The following is a 27980-nucleotide window of genomic DNA, read 5'->3' on the forward strand; positions in this document are numbered from 1 at the left end:
ACATATGATACTAAATTTATTGTTAGTGATGTATAATATCTTTTTGTGTCATTTTCTAATTGTTTTATTTGGATTATGTGGGTTATCTCCCTAATTAGATGGTGTCTTCCACATCTTAACATTTCTTCTATCTCTCCCACAGCAGCTAGCATAATGCTGGTGCAATAAATGCCTAGTGGCTAACCATGATGGGGAAAGATCAACCTCTGCCTGTCTAGCATGGTGCTTGAATGGCTTCTGATTGAGGTGAAAGTTACACAGACAGCAGGGCAGAATGGAGTGTTCCATGCATTTGATTGGTCAGGACACAATTAGGCTAGAACTGGTTAGGAGCACATCCATACTGGGTAAATGAGATAATTTTATAGTCATTCAGTCAATGAATAAATGCTCAAATGAGCATTTATTAAGTACCTACTATGTGACAGGTGGTAGATTAGATAGAGAATTCTGGACCTGAAGTCAAGAAGACTCATCTTCATGAGTTCAAATTTGGCACTTACAAGCTAGCTGTGTAACTCTGGACAAGTCATTTACCCCCATTTACCTCAGGTTCATTTGTAAAATGAGCTGGAGAAGGAAGTGGCAAACTAGTGTCTCTGTCAAGAAAACCCTAAATGGGATCACAAAAAGTTGGATACAACTTAAATGACTGAACAACAACAACTATATGTCAGACACTATGTTAAGTTATAGGGATACAAAGAAAGGCAAATGCTCTTAAAAAACTCACAGTCTAATAGGGGAGATGACATACAAACTTACAAGATATATAGAGAGAACAAAATGGAAATGATGAACAAAGGAAAGGCATTAAGAGGGACGAAGAGAGGTTTCTTGTGTCTGTGTGTTCGTCCTTCTCTGCTGAAGAAGACCATGCCATCAGAGAAATGATGTCATGACTTGCACTTGACTTTGTTTTGAGTGAGGGAGGGCTGTGCAGATCATTGTTACCTCCAGTCCCTCCACCTCTCAGTATTTTCCCAGGCCATCATCCCTGCCATATTCTCTCCTCTCTTCCCCATCTTCACCCCTTGATGAAGGAGCTTAATTGAATACTGTCCTTTTCTCTCTACTCCTCCAGAGTCATCTGAATCCAGTGACTGGATCTCCAGGATGACTGGAGTTGACCCAGGATGAGGCAGTTGGGGTTAAGTGACTCACCCAAGGTCACACAGCTAGTGAGTGTCAAGTGTCTGAGGTGAGATCTGAACTCAGGTCCTCCTGACTCCTGCACTGGTGCTCTATCCACTGCACCAGCTGAAAGTGGGATTTTAGCTGGTACTTGAAAGAAATCAGGAAAGCCAGGGGGAAGAGTTGAGGAGGGAAACAATTCCAGGTGTGGGAAACATCCAATGAAAATATATAGTGTCAGGAGAGAGAATGTCTCGTTCAAGTAACTGAAAAGAGTGCAGTGTCACTAAATTGTAGAGTATGGGAGATAGGGGATGTATACAATGTAAAAAAGCTAGAAAGGTCGGAGGGGATTAGGTTATAAAGGTCTCTGAATCCCCCAAAAGAAGATTATTTTATTTAAGCCTGAAGGTGATAGGGAGTTTATTGAATTAGGGGAGGGTAGGATTTGACATGGTCAAACCTGTACTTTAGGAAAATCAATTTGATGGCTGAATAGAGAGAGTACTACAGTGGGGAGAGACTTGAGGCAGAGAGATTTCATGTGAGGTAAAAGGAAAAATGGAAACTCTTAGAGAATGCCCTCAATTTTTTTCCATTTAATATGAGCCAGAGTCCTCAGTTGATAGTGTGAGGGCAGGGAGAGTTTATGGGAGGTTTGAGAAGGGATGAAAAGGTTTGAAAAAGTCACTGTAGATAGGGAAGTATAAAAAGATTGCCTAGCCACAGTGAGGGTCCAGTTGAGATTATGTAACACAAAGTTGTAATGGATCCAGTCAAAACAGTTTCATGATTTTCTCCAGCTTTGTTCAGTGGTTTGGGAGTCAGGGGAAAGGCAGCAGAGGGTGGGAGCAATCCAAGGTTGAGGCTTGGTAGGGAAAGATCAGTAGTAAAATAAGAGAACAAGGGAGTAGAGAGAAAAGGACAGTATTCAATTAAGCTCCTTCATCAAGGGGTGAAGATGGGGAAGAGAGGAGAGAATATGGCAGGGATGATGGCCTGGGAAAATACTGAGAGGTGGAGGGACTGGAGGTAACAATGAGAATAAAGAACCGAGTTAGAGATTGGGAGACAGAGAGAGAGGTGGAATGCAGAAGGATGTCTACCCCAAGCATGTAAAGACTTTCCCTGGTGGGATGAGCAGATGACAACAGTCTGTTCTAACAGCCATGAGGGTGGCTGAAGCAGATACTGTGGGGCACTTAGAGCTTGGTCAGACATCAAAGAGGTCAAGTTCATCCCCTGCATCTTGGACTAACACCAGGCATCTTGACTCCTGTCTTGCCATTGGACTTCCATGAATCTGGAAGAAAGGGTAAGGCTGATGGCTTTGTGCAATTGCCTCACTTAAATCCAATTCATGCTCAAGTCAAGACATCTCCCCATGATTGATCCTCTTCATTGGTCCTTGGTCATTGGTCCTCTTCAAAACTAAGGACAAACAAGGATCAGATAAGAGAATTTCAGAGCTAGACATGGAAGTGGTGGATTTGTAAGTGGAAGGATCAAGGTTATGACCATTTTTGTGTGTAGCTGAGGTGGAGTGGAGGAAAAGATCATACAAAATGAAGAAGTGGAAGAATTGCAAAGTTAGGCTGTATCAACATGAATATTGAATCCCTTGGGTAGGAGGGCAGGGTGGAAGCAAGACTAAGTATGATCCAAGCACTGAACTCACTGAGGAAAGAAGAATGTCTTGAAACTTGACAAAAATAGCTACCAGAATTTTGATTGGTTGGTAGATATGGATTGAATGGTCATCAAAGAAAAAGTTCCTCAGTGATGGTGGTGGAAAGTGCAAGTGATGATGGAAAGCAAGCATTGCAATTCTCCCACCTCAACCAGTGATCTGGGAAATGAGTGAAAGTGTAACCATTGTTGTATAGGATGGCTAAGCAGTCTGTATTATTAGGAGAAAAGAGATGGAACCAAAAATGAATGTCCTTTCATCTCTCCCATTAGATTTCTTCTACTTGGGTCCTTAAAGGAACACTTTAGACCATGTGAAGTAGTACAAAGAATATTTCCCTCTAAAATTTTATACCAGGACAGAAATTGTTTAGGGGCCAAGATGAAAAAATCCTAAGTTTCCAGAGAGGTATTAGACTACCAAAATTACCTGTCTCTGATTTTCTTGGCTAAGACTGAGACTTTGGTCTCATCGTTAGGAACTGCTGAATTTATACAGGAGGAATAAAATGTGTGTCAGAGCACAGCAACATCCTGGAAGCTAAGGGCTTGGAAGCTCTCAGTCTTCTCCCATGCTCTCTTTTCCTTTTCACACAGTCATAGAAAGTGGGGAATTTCTCTGAAAGATCAAATCACAGTAAACCTTGAAAGAAACCTCTTCCTTGCAAAAGTAGTCTGATTTATTTGGGGATTTTAATTCTATTTCACCACTTCTAAACAGATAAAACTTCCCATGAGAAATTCATCCTCTCTTTTTCTTTTCTCATCCAAACCCGGAAAATATGAGAAAGTCATTGGATTCCTTTTCTTTTCTGTTCTTTAAAACCTGATTTTTAAAAACGGGGTAGGGAAAGCTGGTAGACCAGGAGAGTCAGGTTCTATTTCCATCACTCACTCTCTGTATGTTGTTCATGTCAAACAGCAAATAAATTAACTACTCCATCTCAGTTTCCCAATCTTTAAAATGAGCACAATATTGTTTTCCTCTCTCTTCCTCTTTGAAGCTTGAGTATTTAAAAGATACCATGCTGGTGAAGCATTTTTAAAAGAAGGGGGAGTTGTAGCTACCCCATGATTGGAATGAGTTGGCTTAGCCAAAATTTATCCACAGTTTAAAGTTAAAATTTATCCACAGTTTAGAGATTAGCGTCTGAGAATGCAGCCCAGTTTTTGGCATCCATCAAACACAGACTTAAACCTCAGCTTATTTTCCAACCAGTACTAACCTACGTCAGTGTTCAAACTGCATTTAAAGCCCTGTCACACTCTAAGTATGGAATGTATTCTCTGGTTAACATCTCACTTCCAAGAGGGGAGGATAGTTTTCAGAGATGCTTACCCACCCCTCAGCTATTTGGGGTCCTTATCCAGTGACAGGGGTCTATTTCATATCAAATGGAGCTCACCCAGGAGGCCAAAGGTAATTTTGAGCCTGACACCTGGGAGAGAGGCCAAACCCTTAGTATTCCCAGCATGAAGTGGATCATACTCATTTATAAGTCCCTGGTATTCTTTCCTTAAACAAGTCTAATGAGTTGATTATATTTTACTTTACTTAAATTTATTTCACTAGCATCATTCTCATTTTTACTTATATTCAGGCAACAGCAGAAATAAAACTCTTAAGACATTCCTAAATCCAATACTTTCCCAATTTTAACACTTAACCACATAAATTGCATAGAGATTTCCTGGTTCTCTTGGAATGTCTATTATTTTCTCTCTCTCTCCTAAGAATTCAGTCCTCTTAAGAATTTGTAAATATCTAATCCAAGGGTGCAATATTGGATCCAATACAGTGTCAACTCCTTGAGGACAGGAACTGTTTCTTTGAGACTTAATATATGTTTTGCCAAAGGGTGGTGCTTAATACGTTTGTTGAGTTGAATAAGTGACAGGAGGGTTTTACTCTCAAGAGATTCAAGAAGACAAGATTTCCTTACCTTCTGCTCTAGAATTCCATGTGTTCACCATAATGTCAGCTCATTTTCCATCTCTTGAAAGGAGGCTTTCCGAGGAGATAAAAATTGAGAGATGACAGCTTTAATTGTTAGAAAGAGCTCCTCACAGGGTTGTCCTAATGTTGGGAAATGGCTAAACAAATTGTGTTATATGAATATAATGGAATACTATTGTTCCATAAATGATGTAATGGGCAAGTCCAGAGGAAACTGGGAAGACCTTTATGAACTGAGGCAGAAAAAAAGTGAGCAGAACTGGAAGAACACTTTATACAATGATAACCTTACAGAGAAAAACAACCTAGGGAGTCTTTAGAACTGTAATCAGTGTGGTGATAAACCACAAATCCAAAAGGAGTATGATGAAACATGCCACTCACCTCATGCCAGAGATGTGATAAACTTAAAATTCAGAAAGAAACACATTTTCGGGTATGGCCAACATGAGATTTATTTATTTATTTTTTGCCTAACTAGGTAGATATATATTGAGAGATTGGCTTTTGTTAAAAAACAAATTTTACCCAATTTTTTTGGGGGGGGTAGTAGGAAAGATATTAACTCTTTAAAAAGTTTTTCCTTGAAAAATAAAAAAGTAAAAGAAGAGAAAGGAAGAAAGAAAGAAAAAGGAAGAAGGAAAGAAGGGAGAAAGAAGAAAAAAAGAAAATAGAAGAAGGAAGAAGAAAGAAAAGAAAGGAGAGAAAGAAAGGAAGGATGAAGTAAAGGGAAGAAAGAAGAAAAAGGTTTTCTTACAAAAAAAAATCTTTCTCTCTTAATCTTTGATTTGTGGTAAAGACATCTGAACAGGCTTAGGAAGTTTAAAACTGAACTCTTCTGTATTTAAAGCCAATTACTTAACAAGTGCTTTTCCTTCCCTTCCTTGCTAAGTTAAATTCTATAAGGAGTGATCTTAATGGGAAAAATTCCAAAGACTTACTATACAATCAAAGGTGATTCATTATTCCCCTCACTGACTCAGTTTCCTCATCTATAAAAAAGAATGAGCAACATTTAACACCCTCCTGCCCTTACAGAGACTTTATGAGGATTAATAAAATAAAATACAAAAAGGTCTTTTGTAAAAAGGATACATGATCTTGTCATAATTAACTGAGGGCAATTAAGAAATAATGTAGGTGTGATGACTCATAATGGTTCTCTCCCTGGAGAGACTACCATAGAATTATTAGAGGCCTTATGGGAACTGATAACAAAGAATATTCTCTGGTCTCAAGGAACATTTGCTTCAAATATATATATTTCTCATAGGATTAGCATTTTAGAGCTGGAGAGACATGAGAAGTTAGCAAATATGACCTCATTTCCCAAGGTGAAGAAACTGAGGCCTAGTGATGTTGTGACTCGCCCAAGGTTATACAGGCAATAAGTTGGCATCAGAGCTAGGATCTGAATTCAGGTTCTCTAGTTCCAAATCTGGCACTTTTTAATTTGTACTTTTGTTATACTGTGATTCCTTCTACTTTTCTCATCTAGGAAACTTTGGTGGAGGCAAGGAGAAGGTGACACTTAGTTTAGTGAGCAGGGTTATATTGGTAAATGTTTAACAATCAGCTCACAAAAAATATACAGGAGACAACTTTCCAACTTAATTTGCATTATTAGTATTTTCTCCTTCACTTTCTTAAGTCTGGACACTCAATGAAACAATAAACCAAGCCTTGATTTATAGTGTTTGTTGATTTCTGAGGTATAAATGATCACACGGAAAATTAAATAATCAATTCTAAGAACCTTTTGGAGCCAGCTCCAGCACATCCCTGCAAAGCTCTTTGAAACTTGGTCACTTCCTACATTTCCCATCTCCTTAGTCACCTGTGGCTCCAAGAAGCTGTAGCATGTGTAGTGGCCACACCCAGGTAAGCCATCTCAGGAGATTGGCTAAACCAAGTTGAGGGCAGCCAACAGGCCTCAAACCCTATAGTGTGTTAGGGGGATGTCTACCTCAAGCATGTAAAGACCTTCCCCAGCAAGATGGGCAGATGAGAACAATTTGTTCCAACAGCCATGAAGGTTGCTGGAGCAAGCGCTGTAGAGCTCTTAGAGCTCTGGGAGACGTTGAAGACATCGTGGTCATCCATTGTAGTCTCAGCCATTGCCACTCTTCTTGACTTTTTTATTGCCACTGGACTTTGATGACTTTGGAAGACAGAGAGAAGTTAACGACTTTGTTCAACTCTGCCTCAGTTAAATCTAATTCACACACAGATCAAGACATCATGATGCCACTGAAAATGCCATTTGAAAATGAAGGATAAACAATAACTTCACCCTATTGCCTCCACCCCCTAACATATTCTGTGATCTAGTAACATTGACCTCCTTGTTGTCCCTTACACGTGACACTTCATCTCTTGACTCTGAGCGTTGTTCCTCAGGCCTAGAATGAGATCTCTTTTTATATCTACCTCTTGGAATACTATATTGAATAATCCCTGGCTTCCTTCAAGTCTCAGTCAAAGTCCCATCTTCTGTAAGAACTTTTTTTTTAGTACTCCTTAACCTACCTTCAATTTATCCTGAATGTATTTTGTACCTAGTTGTTGGGGTACTATAGACTATGAGTTCAGACAGTTTGGGGCCTTTCTTTGTGTCCCAGAGCTTAGCAGTTCCTGGCACATAGTAGGTGCTTAATAAATGCTGGTTGACTGACTGATGGCTATAGGAAATAGAGTCAGGCTATCTGGATTTGAACTCCACATTTGTCTTTTGCTATGTTTTTAACTTGGATAAGGCACAACTTCCCTAGAACAACCTCATCTGGAAAAAGAAGCAAGGGGTTGGGCTAGGTAACCTGTAAGGTCCCTTCCAGCTCTAAAGCTATGATCCTACAATCCACTTTTTAATGAGAGACTGACCAATGAGAGTTCATTCCTTGGAACTCTGTTGGCTGCCAATCCAACAAGGAGGTTTGAGGCACTTGCTTGACAGAATTGGCAATGGATGGGCCCTTTGTCTCCTTGTTTCAAAGACAGAAGGATTCTCTATTTCTTGTCACCTTATTTTGTGATGATAAAAAATCTTTTTAATTAGCTTCTGAACCAAAAATAACTATACATACAAACTCCCTTTTTCCCAATGGAATTTTTTGTTAAATTTTTAGCTTTTTAGTACTTTTTTTTTTTTTGCCCATGAAACTATAGGAAGAACAGAAGGTACAACCATTTTTCCCATCACCTACACTGTCCCCTGTACTCTCTTAGTCCTTAGGAGAGTAGAATCAGACTTAACATAGTTTCTACATGGCAAGTTCATTTCCAAATGTAGTATGGTTGACAGATGGAGGAAACCCTGTTGTTTTTGAGAGAAGAATTGCTGGGTGGGGGAGTCCCCCCATCACCTGGCCTACATGTGTCAGTGAATGCATTAAGTGCCTCTGTTTCCTTCTGTCTCTGCAAGTTTACTCTTCCCTGATCTTAGCTGAATGACTGTAGGAGATTAAACAGAACAGGTTATGACCTTGTGAGCTTTGAAAGATCAGATGAGTCATGGAAGGTAGGCATTGAGGTAGGGCAGTAGATAAAGAGTTGGACTTGGAATCAGAAAGACCGAGTTCAAATCCAGCTTCAGACACTTATTGTGTGACCTTGGGTAAGTTACTGAATCTCTCTTTGCCTCAGTTTCTTCATTTGTAAAATGGGACTAATAATGGCACCCACTTTTCAGGGTTGTTGTAAGGATCAGATGAGATAATAATTACAAAATGTTTAGCACAGTAGTAAGCACTACATAAATACTATTGTTAGAAGTAGTAGTAGTAGTAGTAGTAGTAGTAGTAGTAGTAGTAGTAGTAGTAGTAGTAGTAGAAGTATAGCCAATAGCAACAGCTAATACTCTGTTGCTCAGGTGTACCAAAAGAAAGAAAACACAAACAGGAGACAGTCCCAATCCAGACACAGGTGTGTCCAGAAGGTCACATACTAATGGGCTGAACCTAGTTTGGGAAAGATCATCCTCCCCCCCACTCTTTCGAACTCAAAGAGTAATCCTCACTCCTTGAGACCAATGAGAAGGAGAGACCTGAAGGATGGGGGCTAGCCTTTTAGTATGTCTGTGAAATTCCAGCTCAGCAGTCAATTAGAAGTGTCATCATGGTCTAATAGGAAGTAGTCATTGCATAATTGAGCCTTTTCTGAAGGAGATCAGTGGGGAGGAGGGCTCTCTCCCCCATATATACCCAAGCAAGTGTTAGACTGATATTTCCCAGTTCTAACATTCTTTTATATGATGCTAACACAGACAGGTTAAAAATTGTTTCTCAAAACTGTTGCACCTACACAGGAAATGAAGCATCTGAAATGTCTGCTCAGAAGGTATGTCTGTAGTCTCTTCTTCATTCTTCAGTTTCCACCCTTTAATCAAGTTATTATGGTTATTAATAACTTACACATACTGACAGGCCAATATGACACACCACATTCCCTAGATGAGATAAATGAATGACTAACCTTTTTCTGACCTCCAGACTGTCTGTTAATGATTTAGATTCAATTCTTTTCAAAACATATTAAGAGACACACAACACACTGTGGTACTAGGTACTGAGGATACAAAGATTAAAAAAAAAATGACAGTTTCCCATCCTTAAGTGGGGAGGGGAGAGAATAAACATTTATTAAGTGCCTACTATATGCCAGGCACTGTGCTAAGTGCTTTACAAATATTCTTTGCCTTGATCCTCACAACAACCCTGTGAGGTAGGTGCCGTTATTATTACCATTTTATAAATGAGGAAACTGAGGCAAACAGAGGTTAAAAGACTTGCCCAGGGTCACACAGATAGTAAGTGTCTGAGGTTAGATTTAAAAATTGGATTATTCTCACTCCAGATCCAGTGCACTTTCCACTGTGCTACCAAACACCTAGCTTTTACAGGAATATAACATATACTTCAAAAAGTAGAGTGCTATGGGAACAAAAGAAATACCTATGGAGAATACTTTAGGAGAATTTGAAAATGAAGGAGGAAGGTCTTCTAATGACATCAGATAAACGGGGACATAGTTGCTCATTTGAAATTAATCATCATGGCAAGACAGGTGATCATTATATACTCATTATCTGAACCTTGTTTTCTGGTAACTCTTGCTTTTTTTTTCTTTTGGTTTTTAGTTCTGGGTTTACTGTTTTGACCCTAGTAACAACAATTGGGAAGGCAATTTTCCTCGATAGTTTTGTTTTGGTAAGTTGAAGAGTCCAGTCTATATAGTTCTGTAGTTTCAAATTCAGAAATTCCCCAGTGGAGATGAGTTCACATCTTGCAAACCTTCTCCAATAGGGACCTGAGTACGTATGGAATAGATCAGTAAGGAAAAGCTAACGGGAGCTTTTCTCCAGGCAAACAGGGAGGCAGGAGGGAAGAAATTAACAATATTTCTCTTATGGGGAGGTATCTGTGCCTTTGAGTGGGACAGCTAAGCTGTCGTAGTGAATTCTTTTGTCAGGCCCAAGACATGAAGAATGGTGACTAAAACATGTAAAAGAAAGGGAGAAAAAAAAAGAGGAATAGAGGAAGAGAGAAAGAGGAAGAGAGAGAGAGAGAGAGGGAGAGAGAGAATGAATAAGTAACAAACTGCCTGAGAATGATATTGTAATTTTCAGCTCTTCTTTCCTTTGCTCCCTCCAAATAACTCCCCACAGTAAGTGAATAGTGGCTGTAGACCTAAGATGTGAAGAAATGAAAGGTGACTCCTGGAAGATGATGGAGAAAAAGCCCCAGGAGACTTTGACCATAGGCATGGAAAGGGTTACAGGTCCCTAAACCTTCCTCCTGTCATTGCAGTACAGGGATTTGGGATATTGATTACTCTTCCAACAATAGCTAGTCATTATGGAGGAGTGTTTCTTCTCTCAATCTCACACTGCTCCCTTAGCAAAAAAAAAAAAAAGAAAGGAAAAGAAAAAAAGGAGAGAGAAGGCCCAGTAGGAATAGTCCATTGGGGTTAGGGTCAAGAGTCAGAGGTCAAAGGGTGACACTCCCTCAGCTTTGAGCCAATGCTGTGGGCTGGAGGGAAAGGGAAAGAATGGCTCTTCTTTCATGGAAGGCCCTCTTGTTAGAAACCAGAGCTGTGCTGTGGGACCCAATGAATCAAGTTACAGCAATGAGCATGGGAGTAAGGGGTTGTACATTGAGACTGAGAGGTGGGGAGGGCAGGCTGTAGGGAAGGGGTGCTACACTTTCTCCTGATTTCTTCAGACTTATGGGAGGAAACAGAGGCCTGAGACTGTCCAACCAAAGAACTTTACCATAGGCCCTTTCAGTGAGGGTCATGCAGCATCTTATTTCAGCCAAAGAAAGAAACAAAAGTGTAGTTTTTATGTGTTCCTTGTCAAAGAGGAAGGTTTATGCTTAGATCTATGCAAAAAAGTACAAAGGGTCTGGTCCTGTGAACCCAAACCTTACTAGAAATACAGGCTAGCCTATGTGAGGTAGAAGATTTGGTTAGCTCTAGAGCTGTTTTAATGTGGATAGGAACAAGGACAAGAGACAGAGAAGCCTTGAGGTGAATCCATCATTTTGGGTGTATGGGTTTTCTGGAGGTAAATGTTCTTCAAATCCTCCTTTGTCCAAGGAGAAAAAAATTGAGAATGAGCTAGGAAGAAAAAACCCTCCAACTCCATCTGTTGCTGCTTGAGGAAGGCAGAGTTTTTATTTTTGTAAGTGTGAGTTCCCTCTCTGTTTTCCCAAAGTTGGGGTAGGGAGCTAGGGACATGTCTCCTGAAACATTATTCCACCCTGCATTTATATTGATGCCTGTTGTCGTTGTGTCCCAGTTCATTTTTCTTGGTTTTCTGCTCCCTCACCCCTTGTAAAATATGACAAGTCTGGCAGAGCTGGGATGTGCCCAATTTGCTTTGCCCAACTATAGGACTAATATTTAGGGCAGCTAGGTGGCATAGAGGATGGAATGCCAGGTCTGGAATCAGGAAGACAACTTTTCCAGTTCAAATCTGGCCTCAGACACTTACTACTTCTGTGACCCTGGGCAAGGCACTTAACCTTATTTGCCTCAGTTCCTCATCTGTAAAATGACCTAGAGAAGGAAATGGCAAACCACTTCTGTATCTCTGCCAAGAAAATCCCAAGGGTCATTAAGAGTCAAACATGATTGAAACAACTGAATAACAAGGACTAATTCTTAAAAGTTCCTGCCCTGAATCACCTTCTTTAGAAGATTTTTTTTTAAAGCTGTTTGTGGGGAAAGGTAGGCAGAGTAGGACAATCTTTCAAGCATGAGAATATCTTCCAGACTTTAAACTCTTTCTGGAAAGAAGAACCAAACTAGATTCAGACAAAAGGGTTAATTGAGGCCTTTCAACCTGTCATTCTAAGTTTCTAGTTTCTAAGTTTCCAAAGAATCGTGATTCCTTTCCATATGGAAAGGTTAAGATGCCTAGGGCTGGGGAGAGTAGGGGAGTGAGAAAGCAGCGAGTAGATGTGTTTAGAGCAGGCAGAGGAATTTCTAGAAGAAAATGGACACCTTTCAGTCCATCTACAATGTCCATGTCAGCAGAATTGGCATTACACTGAACTCAGCCCCAGAATCCTGATGGTCAGACTGAAAAGACTTCTCTTTCTTTTGTGCTTGACCTTGGCTATAAACCCCAAGTCTTGGCCACTTCCATTAGAATTGATTGCATCTGGCCTGCTGCCCTCTTAGCCTTGGAGGGACTGCATATGTTGCTAAGAGCATAGATGGAGGGGCTTAGGTTACCATTAGAAATCCACCAGATGATCCAAGGATTGTAGAGGCAGAGCAGAGGTGGGGGCTGGGAGATGATCACTCTCTGAGTCATGGCTGCTTTAGGTAATCCCAGAATCTAGTCCTAGTCTCCATGGTCTGACCCACCTGGGGCAAGCAAGGTCTAAGAAAGAGGACTTTTCCCTTCTCTTCTCTTGAGCTGTTGTCATCGTCGTTGTTATCATCAGTAATCATTTAAAATGGTGAGATACTCTCTTGATCCAGAGAATTTCACAAAAACAAGCAAATCAAGGGCTTAGAATCTCCAAGTCCATTTTGAGAATACCTGGGAAACAGCCCAAGCTATCAAGCGCATGCATATCCAAAAAGCTACCAAGTGTGTGAAAGATGTCACAATGGTGGAGTTGGCAGGTCTGCCCAAGCTAAGCAATGGGGTCGGACACGGGGTCACTGGCCAAGAAGAGTGCTGAATTCTTGCTGCATGTGCTTAAAAATGCAGAGAGTAATTCAGAACTGAAGGGTTTAGAAGTGTATTCTCTTGTCATTGAGCATATCCTGGTTAACAAGGCTCCCCAAATGCGATGGTGTACTTACAGGGCTCATAATCGAATCAACCCATACATGAGTTTTCCTTGCCATATTGAGATGATACTCACTGAAAAGGAAAAGATTGTGCCTAAACCAGAAGAGGAGTTTGCTCAAAAAGAAAAAGATATCCCAGAAGAAACTGAAGAAACAAGAACTTATGGCATGGGAGTAAATATGACGTTAAACTGCAAATAAAAGTGAAACAAAAACATTTGTTACAGTAAAAAAAAAAAAAAAAAAAAAAAGGATTTTCCCACTCCACTACAAGCTTTAAGACCAAACAAACTTCAGAATCCCATTTGCCCACCATCATTTGCACCATCTCCCATAAGAGCAGCCTCAAGACAATTGGGATGATGATAGTAACTGAAATTTGTATGGGTAATAAGGTCTTCCAAGCTCCCTAAATACAAAACTCATTTATCCCTGCAAAGAACCCTATGTGGTAGGTGGGGTAAAGAGCATGGATGAAGAGACAGGCTCAGGGAGATGAGGTGACTCAGAGTCACCTAAAAGTCACACTGAGCTCAAGCTCCCTCCACAATACTGTGGATGTCTATTATTTACCTCAAGATAGAGTGGAAGCCTGAAGAGGCACTGAGATGGTCCTACAGGACATATTGAGCATTTTTTTATCAATATCTTAAGCCCCCTGAAATTCAGCTTCTTCTAAGTCTGCATGTACAGCCTCAAATCAAAGTCAAGCAATTACCCAACAAATGTTTATCAAGCACTTACTTTGTGCTAGGTAGTGTGCTAAGGTTAATTAAGATGAAAATCATTGTTCCTGCCCTCAAGGAGCTCCCATTCTAAAAGGGGAGAAAAGATGCAAAAAAAAAAAAATTGTACATATGGATAGATTCAGTATAAATGTAAGATCATCTTGGAAGGCAAAAGCATTGGGGGAACCTGGGAAAGGTCTCAGACAGAAGGTGAGAATTAAATTGATTCATAGAGGGAGACAGGAGATGGACATGAGGAAGAAGAACATTCCAAGCATGGGGAACAACTTAGAAAGGAAAGCTTTTAGACTTCCTTGGGACAAAAAGATTTGCAAACAAGTCCTGTAGAGGCAAAAGGGCATCCTACCAGATCTTTGAAGGCTACTGTATAGGTAGTATAATCATAATATAGCTAGCATTTGTATAGTACTCTAAGGTTTACAAGTGCTTTATAAATATTTTGTCCTCACAGTAACCCTGGGAGGTAGGTGCCATTATTATCCCCGTTTTACTTTACAGATGAGTAAACTGAGGCAGACAGGAGGTAAGTGACTTGCCCAAGGCTCACACAGCTTGTAAGTGTCTGAAGCCAGATTTAAGCTCAGATTTTCCTGACTCCAGTTCAGTGCTCTGTTTGCTTCCCCTACCTTTGAATACCTATGAATTGTGTATTTATAAATCACTGATTCCCAATAGTTTCACATGGCTCACTATTACCCTCATTTTATGTATGGGGGAGGTACTAAAAAGGCAGACTCATTTCCTCAGTGGCCCAGAGATAAAAGTGACAGCTAGGGACTTCTGAGTTGAGGTCTGGTGGGCTGCCTATCAGTCCATATTATCTCTGGTAGGTCTGCACAAGGCCTGTTCCTACCATGGGGCACAGTCAAAGAAGCCTCCCTACAACTCAGAGAACAGCAGTCCAAGCTGCTTTCTTCCCATTCTCAAGAATCAAGTCTCTTGGGCTGCCTCTTCTCAACAATGCTGTGCCCGTGGATGAGTTAACATTTGTAAAGCGTATTTATTTACTCCTCAGTGGGAAAGGGATTGTGTAATTACATAGCCAGATCACATTACATGGGCTTTCTATAGTCATCCAGCTTCCATCCAGGAAGTCACTCCCTCAGTGTCAGAGGTGATCTGATGCACGCACACAAGGGAGCGAAGGTGGGGGATGGGAGAGGAGAGGGGATCTTTCCTTTCGTAAAGGTCGGGTAGGATCTCCTTTCTGAAGTTCTTGGATTTGAGTGTTGTGACCAGTGAGGTTTCCAAGCCCTTTCCCAAACATTAGAAATCCCCCACCTCAGCCTGTCTCCTGGGCCCAACTCAGACACACCGGTGTTTCCCCTTTGCATTCTCAGCTGTTCAGTTGTGAACACCCTGTCATTCTGTCAGCCTTCCCCAGATGACTTTGGAAGGAAAAGTACTTGGATGACTTTGTGCTCTGTCTGTACTAAGGGTGCTGGCAGGATGTGCCATTATTATTATGGCTAATAATAATTCTGATAATCTAAATTCTCTTAGGTTGACTCAACAATTCCACTTTTTTTCCAAAAATTTATTCTCTGCAATCCATAAGCATGAGTCTTACTCTTCTCGTTTAAATGTGATTGAATCAACGTCCAATTTCTTAGACTTGGACCCCTCAAATTCCCTTTTCCCCCAGGAGAGGACTAGGGAAAAGGTGAAGTTTCACGTAAGAGCAGGATTCTGGGAAATGAAGGCAGTTCTATGCTGGTATTACACAAAGGTCCAATCCAAGTTTGCTTCTTGGAAGAACAGAGAGAATACATAGTCATCCCAAAGGAAAAGGTAGCTTCCCTAGTTTTTTCAAAATTCTGTTTTAAACCACCTGTAATGGGGATAAGAACACGCCTGATTTTTATAAAACCACCTAAATCATTTATCTGTTTTATGTTTATGTTTGCATGCAGCAAATTTCTTTCTTGGATCTCTAAGCTCTTGGTAAACATAATCTCATGAATCATCTCAAAATAAAAATCATGCCCAGGGAGTGTTGAGGGTGGGGTAGGTAGTGATCCCCCATCTCCACAGAACTATAGGAAATTAGTTTACATTGCAAAAATTGGGAGGTAAGGATTTGGATCTCAGATAACAGAGACTTTCTAGCCATAAAGATAGTGAGGAACAATGAAACAATTTGTTAAAGGAGGGAGAGGAATTTCTTTCCATGGAGACCTTGAAGAAAACATGATAAAATACATCAGTTTCAGGATGGTGTTGGTTGTCATCCTGTGTGTACTCAGGTAGATCAATGTAACAATAAGCACTGATTGAGCATTTATTGTGCTGTCACATAGTGGGTAGAATGCTGGACTTGGATCAAGAAGACCAGAAAATTTTCTAGCCGTGCAACCCTGTGCAAAATACTTCATCTCTGTCAGCCTCAGTTTCCTCATCTGCAAAAGAGGGATAATACTTAACAGGGTTGTTGTGAGGATGTAATGAAATGTAACACATATGAAATGTTTTGAATACCTTAAAATGCTATCTGAATGTCAGTTATTACTATGTGTCAGGCACTGGGGATAAGAAGGCAAAAAAGAAATTTTCTCAGTCCTCAACTGAGATTCTGTTGGAGGAAACAACATGGATGTGTGTGTGTATTTGTGTGTGTGTGTACACAAAATAAATACAAAGTAATTTTCTGAGGGAGGCTTTAGAACCTCAGGGTATTAGAAAACCTCTGGAAGTACCTTCCAGCTCTGTGGGATTCTAAATCTAGTCTCATTTTATAAGAGTAGGAAAGGAAGAAGAGAGAAGTTAAGAAATCCACTAAATAATATGTCTAGGTAGAGGAGTTTTGGCCACAAAAACAGGTTGTGTGGTTTTTCCTTCCTTCTTGAAGAGGACCATGACATGAAATGACTTTGACTTGCAACAAACTTTGATTTGAATGAGGGAGGGCTGTGCAAAGTCACCAGCCTCACTTTGTCCTCCAGAGCCATCTGGGTCTACTGGCCAGATATTGATTAGGACAACTGGAGATGACTCAGGATGCAGTGGGACACCTTGGCCCTTTTAAATTAAGATCTTTTCAGGTTCTCACTTTGAGTGAGGCAACACCAATTCAGTGAATGGATTTCCTGACTCCAAGGAAGAAGGGTAGCTCAATGGAAAGAACAAAAGACCAGGGATCTGGACAGGGCCGTTAATTAATTAGCTGTGTGACCATGAGCAAATCACTTCCCCTTTGAGGATCTCAATGTTTTTTTTAATTTGTAAAATGAAGGAATTGGACTAGGTCATCTCTTGAGGTCCCTTTCCAGGCTAACATTCTATAATAGGACTGTATGAAAATTCCTCTAGTTATTAATCACAGCTACTGCTTGAAAGCCTAAATAAAATCACTTGAGGGTCAGTACTACCTATCTTCTCTCTCTCTCTCTCTCTCTCTCTCTCTCTCTCTCTCTCTCTCTCTCTCTCTCCAGTCCTCCCCCATTTCTCTCTGTCACTCCCTTTCTCTTTCCCTTCTCTCTTGTCTTTTTCCTTTTCTCTTTTCTTTCTTTCTTTTTCCTCCCTTTCTCTATTTTCTTTCTCTTTGCCTTTCCAATTCTTTCTTTTTCTTCCTTTTTCCTTCCTTCCTTTTATTCTTTCTTTCTTTCATTGTTTATTTACCTACTGTGTGGGAATTGTGTTAACATGATGAGTACAAAGTATAATCCACTGAAACAAACTCTTTGAAAAATTATCTCTCCAGCTTCTGAACCTCTGTCCCTGAAGAAAGAAAACTTTTTCATTCACCACAACAGATTATAGTTGCTTTTCTGATCAAGAGAAGACCGGGGCAAGGCTATTGGAGGTGGGGGAGGTACAAGTTTCTTTAGTGCGCCTGGTTAATCGGACCCTGGATTACAGAAATCCCCGTTCCCAAGCTTCAGCTTTGTGGGTACCTCCGAGTGAGTGTCCTGAAGCTCACATAGGAGGGCCAAAAGCATATCCTGTCTTAGAAGTCCGAGCAAACAGCTCTATTTGGCTCCCTGCTCCCAATTTGCTAGCTTTGCTTTGTTTCTGTCACTCTCAAGAGGTTTAGCTCTGGCTGTTTTTGGACTCTCTCAGCTATGCATGGAAAGGGGTGGGGGAGGGAAGGCTGAGGGGAGGGAAAGAAAGGGAGTCCTGACCACTTCTGCTTGTCTGGGTTTCTCTTTTCCCCTTCTTTCTTGCTCAGGTTTGGTCCATCCTAATCTGCTCCCTTACTATGGTCAGCTTGTTGCCTTCTGTCACTGTCTGCCATACACCTTCCTTTTAAAGGCCTCTGTAATATATTGTTCTATTTGTTGCTTTGCCTTAATTTCTTGCCTATCTCATAAATAGGCTCTGCCTTCTTCTTCTTCTATGGTCTCTCTCTCTCTCTCTCTCTCTCTCTCTCTGCTGTGTGTGAGTATTGACTGAGATGCTTTAACTCTGTATAAACAAATGACTAGGCCTTCCTAAACACTACTTGGCTGGGGGGGAGGTAGAGGGAGGGGAGGACAAACTTTCCTTGACATCACCCCTCCTAGGCTGATATATGACTCCCCCCTTCCCACTTTCCCCCAGTCCTACTAAACTGTATACGTGACTTCAGGACCTCCCTTTTTGTGTCTGTCTACTTGGTATGAATCTGTCTTCTCACTCCCCTCCCCCTCTCTACATCCTTCTCCCCCTTTTGTTTGTCAGCAGAGAGGGTGAAAAACTCAGATGGATCTGAGCAGAGCCCCTGAGGAGATAGATGAAGATAAATGGATTTTGCAATAAATCTAGGAGCAGAGCTGTAACCTGACTTAGAAACAAACAAAAGGGCCAAGACTGCACTTAAGCCCAGCAAAAAACACATCTCCCTATGTAAACAGAAAAAAGGCCTAAATGGACAAAAAGAGCCTCTGACACTCTTAAAGATCTATAAAAGACAAGCCCCCTCAGGAGGGGATTTAGCATGGACAAGAAGCCACAGTCAGCTCCCCAACTTGGCTTCTTGGAGGAGAGGAGGGCGTTGCCTCTGGCATTTGAAACAGGAAAGGGGTTCCCATAACTTTTCTACTCATTTCCCCTTGATTTACAGCTCTCAAAAGTAAAACAACTACGTTGGAGCAAGACAGGAAAGTTGGTTTCTTTACATAAAGACTTTTTGCTCCCTAGGACAGAGCATGAAGCCTAACACGTTGCTGTTCTGGGAGAGATGTTTGCCCTGGAATGGTGAATGCGTGAATAATGATAATGATGAAGATAATAATTTTTAAAAAGGACATGAAGTGAGTTCCTAAATCCTTAGTTTTTCCCAGAATGTAGAATTCTGGGAAACTTGAATTGATCCCTCCTCTTTCTCCATTTTCTTCATAGAAGCAATAGGGAAGGAAAATAGGAAGGATGGAGGTTGTAACAATATTGGCCCTAAGAATGTCCCTGTACATGCTGGGACTTAGTAGTTGGGATGTTTTTCTTATCAAGTTCATTCGTATTGAGTGTGTTTAAATACCAATTATAATCACTTGGGAGAAGAATAATCCAGATATATATATATATATATATATATATATATATATATATATATATATATATATATATATATATATATATATATATATATATATATATATTACAACCATGTAAGGAACTTCTGGTGAGAACATACCAGCACATATTCTGCAACTTCTAGTTTTAAAGAGTGGCCTGGGTCACCAGACATTTAAGTGACTTGTCCAGGGTCACATCGTCATTATGTGAGATGAGGGTCCCAAATCTAAGTCTTCCTATCCACATCCTCTAACGCTTTAAATTTATATAACATTTCATATTTTTCAAAGAGACAGTAGAGCATAAAGAGTGTTTGGAACTGGAATTATAAGAATATTGGTTTGAATTTCACCTTTGATACTTATTAACCTTGTGACAACTGAGTATGTTTAAAAATCACTGACTTCCCTTCTTCCTCCTTTCTTCTTGTAAGGATTAATAAAGGATGATTTCAAAGTTTTGAGAACTGAGGATGCCCCAGTAACAATTACAGTGCTGGGAGAGGTCTAGTGCCACCATCATATGGTAAAGATGCTCCCAAAGGTTAGGCTGGGAGCCCTTATGATTTATTACTTGATAAATATCTAGGAGTAGCAAGGTGGCACAGTGGATAGAGCGCTAGGTCTGAAGTCAGCAAGACTCAACTTCCTCAGCTTAAATCTGACCTCAGACACTGTGTATCTCTAGGCAAGTCACTTAACCGTGTTTTCCTCAGTATCCTCATCTATAAAATGAACTGGAAAAGGAATGGTGAACCAGCATCTTTGTCAAGAAAACCACAAATTGGGTCATGAAGAGTAGGTCACCACTGAAAAGTGACCGAACAACAATAACAAGGCCTCTTGCCTCGTAAAGATTGCCTCACAGGTTCCCTGGGTGCTTCACCCACCACACTGCACTTCTCTAAGAGTGGTCTTTTCATCCATCTCTGAGCCAACTTTGGTTGACTTGGGTTCTCCCTCACCACCAACATAAGCCCTCTCAGTCCTGGGAGAGGCTGGTGCTGGGATTGACTGCTTACAGATGTGAGCAGCTTTTTTCTAATGAGTTCCAAGGAAGGGCTGGGTTACAAGAATAGTTGGTGCATCGAAGCCTGACAGTCGTCAACATATTGCAGAAAGGGACTTTTGGTATAATCTCTTCCAATTCCCTCATTTTCCAGATGAGGAAGCCAAAAGCTGAAGAGGTTATGTTACTTGCTTAAGGTCAGACAGATAATGTGACAGAGTCTGGATTCAAACTCAGGGCTTCTGACTTTACATTCCAGTTCATGATTTAGCCATTGAATTTTGTCTTTTTCCTTTTTTTACCAAGGATCAAAGTATTTAAAGCTGGATATACTTTTAGAGGTTTTTAGTAGAACTCCTTCATTTTGAAGTTTGAGAATCTCCATTTGAGTTTCTGAGAGGACAGGGTTAGCATTCCTCTGGTCTCCAAATTTCAGGGCTTTTTTCACAATGCCATTCTTCTTGACTCAACATTAAATCATTTATATCTTTGGTCAGTAGCTAGACTTACCATTGAGCCAGAGAAATGCGAGATTTGCTTAGGGGAACATATTTGCAGAGTTAGGATCCTAAGCTAGGTCATCTGACATTAAATTTAGTATTCTCTCCATGGTTGTGGTGCATAGAGGTGTAGGGGATAGAACAATACATATGGAGGAAAATATCCTATCTGTGGGATGCTGAGCAAGTCACTTAATCTCTCTCAGCCTCGGTATATATATATCTGTAAGATAGGGGTAACAGTGTCACCTACTTCACAGATTGTCAAGAGGATCAAATGAAATGTTTGTATTTTATAAGCCCTAACTCTATATAAAATGTTATTAATTATCATATTATACCACATTTCCTCCTCATTGATCATGTAAAGTTGTACATTATAATTATATTTGCATCTTATTCTTTGATTAAACTGTAAACTACATGAAGACTGAGACATTAATTTACCTACTTCTGTATTTTCCCCAATGTCTAGCAGAGTGTTCCGCTTATTGAAATTGTTTAATTGAGTTCCCTGAGGATAACAGAGGGAACCAAATGTCAGGGAGAAGTCAGCCTGGGATAAAAACATTTACTGTGAATAAACCACTCAGGGAATAATTGAAAGAAGATTGGGAATCCCAATTGGATCTCTCTCTAGAAAGAGCAGCAAAGCTTTTTACAAACTAATCCCTCTGAGTACAGGCCACTTCTAACCCCATTTTAAAGAGGAGCAAACAAACAAAGGCAGAGATTTCACAGAATCCCAGATTCTCACAGTCAAAGGGGACCTCAGAGGCTGCCTAGCCCAGACTTGTCCCTGGTTCACTTCCTTGTAACCTGTGAGTCTGGGGTAAGGAGGTTCTGTGAGTGATGGGACTGGAGCAGAAGAAGGGGTGGGGAACCATTGGTCCCAAAAGGATATGGCCCTCTAGGCCCTCTAGGTCCTTGGGTGTGGCTCTTTGACTTGAGTCCAAGTTTTACAGAACAAATCCTTGTATTTAGGGGATTTGTTTTCTGAAGTTTGGAATCAGTCAAAGGGCCGCACTTGAGAACCTAGAGGGCCACACATCATTTTGAGGCTTCAGGTTCCCCATCCCTGGAGTAGACATCTAAGTTGCTAAGGGCAAACACTTGGAACCCTAACTGAAGCAAAAAGAGAGGCCTGCAGCAGAAAGAAGGCTACCATTTCCTGGCCAGTGTCCAGTTGTATACTCTCAGGGGTCAAGGGTTTTTTATTCTACCCTCTCTCTACAGTTATCCCTTCCATATTGTGGGGAGAGGGTGGGGGAGATGGTGTTAGAGGCATGGAGCTCCTGGGATCTGGAAAATCTGCATAAAATTTTTTGGCCCTCTTTTCCTACCAGAGAAGACCTCTGAATTTTTTCTTCTTTTTCATGGAGTGTTTACAGTACTTTATTGTAAAATTTGGGTTCATATTATACAATACTATACATATATTTTATACATTTCTGAGTTTCTAAACTTTTTTTGTGTTGTCTTCTGGACTTTGTGTATTGTCAGGACTTCTGCAAAACTCCCCTCAATTTCTCATTTAATTTTTATGCTGGCCACCAATATATTGAAACCACAATGGGAAAAGTCAAGATGCGAAAGGGAAAGCTGTACTTCTCTTACCTATCTTCCTTTCTAGTCCCACTGTCAGTTTATTAGTTTAGGTCCTCGTTTCTTCTCACGTGTACTGTTATTATAATAGCTTCCTAAGAGGTATTCCTGTCTCTAATTCATATATCACATAGAGGCTTTTCTCTGGATAGAAAATTAACCCTGGCAAGAGGACAAGCCCAAGTCATCTTCTGCTTGATCAAGAAGATGTCAATCTTGAGGCAGTTGTTTGGACAGTGCAGAGCTGAGGTGAAGATAAAATGCTGTTTGTGCTTTATGTTTCCATTTACTTTTTCAGATCTTTGTCTTTCTCTTATGAATCTTACATGTTTTCAGTATTTCTCTTGTGATTGAGGAGATAAGTATCTGTCCTTTGTACACAGAGTACTTTTCTAAAGGGGTCCTGTTAGACACTTTTTTAGGGAGTCTCTAGGTCTGGGTCAAATCTAAACTTTAGGCAGTTTTTCCTGGAGTTCTGGAGTGGGTACATAAAGAGTTAAAGACAATGAGAGAAAGAGGCTGGTTTTTCTCTTTAGAGCTAACAAGTCCTTAGCATTAAGCCTGGTCCACTAGAGAGTCCAGAGTGAGAGCAGGACAGGGTGCTCTTGTACCCCTCTACCAGTATGATTTAAAACCCCCCAATATATTCTGTATTCCAATAATCAGTCAACCAATAATCAATCAAGAAATATTTTTTAAGCTCCTACTATATGCCAGACACTCACTGCACTAAGCACTGGAGACATAAAAAGAGGCAAAAGAGAGTACCTGCCTTCTTTCAATCTAACGCAAAAAATATATACAAATAGGATATAATTAACAGAAAGATAGCACTATAATTAAGAGGGGATGGAGAAGGCTTTCTGTAGGTGAGAGTTTAGTTGAGACTTAAAGGAAAACTCTTCTACTCTCTGCCTCCCCCCTTCTTGTCCCATCCTTTTCTGCATCTGTGCCTTTGCAATGTCTCTCACACATGGTAGGAACTGGTCCTCTCTGGCTAGATTTCCTCTTGTTGAAATCCTTCCTTTTTTTAGAGGCCCTGCTCAGGTACCATTTCCTTCATGAAGTCATCAACTCCTTCTCCTATCTTCTTCCCCTTTAATTGAAAGTAATTTTTTTAACCTCCTCAAATTTCTCATGGCACTTTCCCTGAATCTTTCCTTTGTATTATCACACTCTCATATTTTTATCCTTATTTTTATTTACTTTGTTCCTCCCTCCCCCATTAGATCCTAGCTCCTTGAGATCAGGGTCTGTGTTATATTTATCATGAATCTCCAAACACCTCACCTAGTGCTTTGCACAGGATAGGAGCTTAACAAATGCTTATTAAATGAGTGAGTGAGTGAGTGGCCTTGTTGTCTGGAACAAGGAAAGGAGACAGATTGTCAGAAGAACCTTGTAGGAGACCCTGTGGGAGCAATGCCCATTCATTGCTTTCCTTGGCAGACAAAAAGTGGGTTCAGCATGTTTATCTGGGAAGTAGCAAACTGGGGTCAAGGTCAAATGCTGTACAGCCACTGGCAGGGGATCTCAAGAAGTGAACTTGGCTCTAGCAGCTGCCACTGGTCATACAAACCTGAAAAATCTCTAAAACATTTTCAGCCCATTTGCACTTATCAAATATCATTTCAGAAACCCCAGCAGTTTGGGTAGGATTCTTTCCAGAATGAGGTGGATTTCAAAAACAAACCCAAAACCATTCCTTTTATAGACAGAATTTCCGGAGACTTCTGCCTTGATGTTAAACCCCTTCCTAACCCTGCTCCCCAAACCTCCCGCATCACACACACACACACACACACACACACACACACACACACGAATTCTGTGGCACTCAATTCATACAGCCACAGACCTTTTCAAAGCACACCTCTACACACAAAGTCCAAGGCAACTTTCTAGGCAGAATCTTTAGCCAAGAAAGACCTTCATTCCTCTGGCTCTCTGGTTTCCCCTGGCAAATATTTGGGAGTTATATGACGCTCAGCAGCAAGTGAATGCAAAGTTCAGGGCTGGGGGCCTCCATGAACCAAACTGTGGTTTGTCTCAAGCTCTCTCCTATTTGGGTTAGAGGTGAATGCCTCTCTCCTGAGGCCTTGGCAGGCAGACTGAACCCTGAGTCTGAAGCAAAGTTCAACAAACAGTCACCTCACCATCCTTGGGTGTTGTTTGTCTAAGTGCAGATTCAGCTTGACAGCCTGATGATAGACATCTCAGTGGTGATCAGACAAACCTGTATGGACTGGGGAGAGGCAGATCCCAGTGAGATGAAGCTTAGAACTGGTTCCTTCCTGTCTTCTTAGCCCCCAAAATCAGCCATCCCAAAAGAAAAGCCACCATTAATTCTCCAAACACTTTCATAAGTAAATTCCAGGTTATTTGACATTTAAACATAATTACAATATAACAACAATTTGTAGTTAACTTTCTCTTTAATGACCTCAAAATCTTTTATAAGCAAGCTCTTTATAGTCCACCTAATTTCAGAGGAATCCTACTAGGATGAGTTTCTCAGGATTGTCTAGTGACTCATGGAAAGAGAAGTGGAATTTGGATCCAAATCTCCTGACTTCCATAAATGAATAGATTTTTTTTTAAATTTGAGATTTATAAACAAAAATGAATTATTCACTGTTAAAAATGAAGTTTATGAGCAAAGATTAAAACAAGAAAATGGTAAATGTTGGAGGGAGTATAGGAAAACAGGCACATTGGTGGACTTGTGAATGAGTACAGTCATTTTGGAAAGCAATTTGGAATTATACACTAAAAAGTTATTAAACAGTATGTTCCCTTTGATCTGTTATACCAAATAGCTAGGCTTACACCCAAAAGAGATAAAAGAAAAGTAGAGAATATCCTTTATGTACAAAAATGTTTATAGCAGTTTAAAATAAAAAAAAAATTATGCTCTAACCTTTTGTTATTTCTTAGGGAATTTTGATATTAGGAAGTAACTGACACATATCTGTTACTATACAAGATTGTCCCTCCTGTATAAAGGTAAGAAAGTATGGTGCATGGAAAAATGATACATAGAATCTGCCCTCTAGGAATTTATCCTTTTGTTGGGAAGGTAAGATGTGGAGATGTGAGAAGACAGAAATTATAAATTTTTGGTACAGTCCCATGATTTTCTTCCCCATTTTATAGTTGAGGAAACTTGTCAAGGAGAAGGACCACTCCTCACTGTCAAAGATAGAAAAATAAGAAGAGAGTGGGGAGGGAGTGATGTTAAGGAGTTTTGAAATGAAGAGAAGTATAGAAGAGGGTGACATGTCAATTAGTTTCAATTCTCAGCAGAGTAGGAGGCAAGGGGTGTGAGGTGGGGTTGGAGATGTGGCAGGTTTGAGGAAGAAAGAAAAGGTGTGGAAAAGCTTTTGTGAGTGGCTGGGTAGGGCAGGAGTCAGCAAACTATGGCCCTGCAAGCTACTGCCTGTTTTTGTATACCTGAAAGCTAATAACGATTTCTACATTTTTTTAAAAAATGTTTTGTTGTAATTAAAAATAAAGAAAGCATTTTTAGCTCTTTGGCTTTACAAAAAATAGGACTCAGGCTGGGTTTGGCCCTCCATCCATAGTCTGCTGACCCCTGGGTCTGGGAATCAATTAGGGAAGAAAAAAAAAATTGCCTCGTTTTAGTGAGGGCCCAGATGAATTTGGATAACATAGGTTGATATTGACCTCACTGGGCAATTTCCTCTTAGCAGAAGAGTTGGATGGCGGGAATAAGCCAAGACTCAGATTTTGAAAGGGTTGATCTGTGGCAATGGGGCAAGAGATTCAAAAGTATTGGATAGTATAGAGTTGAGCTGGCTAATTACATTGGAAAGAGAAGGAAAACAAAGTAAGAGAAGAGGTAAAAATCTGAGAAAGAGGGATTGGAGGTAACAGTGAGGGTAAAGGATGGCTTTGGTCTCCTAAATCTATACTTTGTGAAGGTTATGGAGGTATAGGAAGAGATAGAATAAGAAGAGGTTATGGTCAGACAGAGGAATGATGGAATTTTTAAATGGGGAAATGGACTTCTGGGTAATGGCGAAATTCAGAATTTGACCATTCCTTTATGTGGCTAACATCAAGTTGCAAGGGTAGAACATAAAATTTAAGGAGACTGACGAACTAGGAGGTTAGAGAATTTGAGGGAGTACCAATATGGATATTTTATAATAATTATAGTTAACATTTATATAGCATTTACTATGTGTCATGTGCTTTATAATGATCTCATCTACTTCTCATAACAACCCTGAGAGGTAGGTGATATTATTATCCTTATTTTCCAGGGGAAGAAACTGATGAGAACAGGGATTAAATGACTTGCTCAGGGTCTCACAGCTAGTAAGTGTCTAAGAAGGGATTTTAACTTAGGCCTTCCTGAATCCAGATCCAGCACTTGTATGTACTATGCTAATCTCAGTTTCTTACTTTATAAAGGCATGAGTTAGAGAGAGAAGAGAAAAATAGTGATCCAGGAGCTGAACTCCTTTAAAAAAAGGAAAATAATGATCTGGGAGCTGGTATACAACAGACTTCATTTTCTCAATTGAGTGGGAAATTTTGATACCTTAAGGAAAGTTGGCTGAGTGACAGTAGTAAAAGGAGTCTAGAATTAGAATTACGGAGCAAGAAGGTAGGGGTGTGTGTGTGTATGTGTGTGTGTTGAGGAGAAAAGAAATGGGGAACAGGGGGAAGGGTAGTGAAAAGGAAGTCTAGGGATGGAGAGTCATGGGGGACAGACAGTTCTCAGTAAGGGTAGTAAGGGTTTAAGGGTAGTAAAGGTAGTAAGGGTAGTTAGAGTATAAGAGAAAGAGGTCTAATTTGAAGAGAAGTTTGTCCACTATGGGGGCAGGTAGGGTTGGAGGGGGAAATGAGGACATGAGTTTAACCTCTGTTTGCCTCAGTTTTCTCACTTGTATGAATATGAGGATAAAGGTGAGGGTTGGGAAAGTTTTGTCTCATGGTGTTAATACCAGGATAGGGAGATTGTTATAGGGTTAGTAGTGATTGGAAGATGAAAAATAAAGCTCACCATCTCCAGGAGTGTTTTTAATAAGCAACGGATGTGTGAGTGTACAGGACAGGTGGTGCTGTGGTTTCCCCTTGGCTGGCTCTGTGCTGGGATCGGGATCTTGCAGCGACCTGGCCTGATGATGTCTCTGCTCTGATCTGTAGCTGGTACTTCTCCTCTACAGTGGCACAAAATAATCCCTAAGCCTCCCTTGGCTTCTTACTATTTACCAGTACTTATACTGACTTCTCTGGCATGCCCTCTGCCCTCTTTCCCAGTGCTCAAAGGCTATTTACCAGGGAAACCTTTTCCCCAGACACTTCTGGCTTCAGACCTACTTACCTGAGTGCCAGCTTTGATGCAAACCTTCTCCCAGTCTCTTATATAGTTCTAGACTGGATGGAGAAAGTAACTCTTTCTGTGCAGCTCTTTTTGTCATTGAACTATCTGGGATCTTTTGGAATCATTTGCTAGGATGTATGGAGTGGAGAGAGCTTGGGTCCCTTATAACCTTTCATATGGGA

The 27980-nt window shown here is 40.5% G+C and overlaps 1 long non-coding RNA gene across 1 annotated transcript; it reads right to left on the reverse strand.

The window, feature by feature from the left end:
- On the reverse strand, positions 1-27637 carry LOC140525425 (uncharacterized). The gene is made up of 3 exons (XR_011974038.1): positions 27478-27637; positions 4767-4831; positions 1-2565 (listed from the first exon to the last, which is right to left on the reverse strand). It is a non-coding gene; the product is annotated as an uncharacterized lncRNA (long non-coding RNA).
- Positions 27638-27980: the final 343 nt, after the last annotated feature.

This window comes from Notamacropus eugenii, chromosome 1 (genome assembly GCF_028372415.1).
Source record: "Notamacropus eugenii isolate mMacEug1 chromosome 1, mMacEug1.pri_v2, whole genome shotgun sequence".
NCBI classification, from domain to species: domain Eukaryota; kingdom Metazoa; phylum Chordata; class Mammalia; order Diprotodontia; family Macropodidae; genus Notamacropus; species Notamacropus eugenii.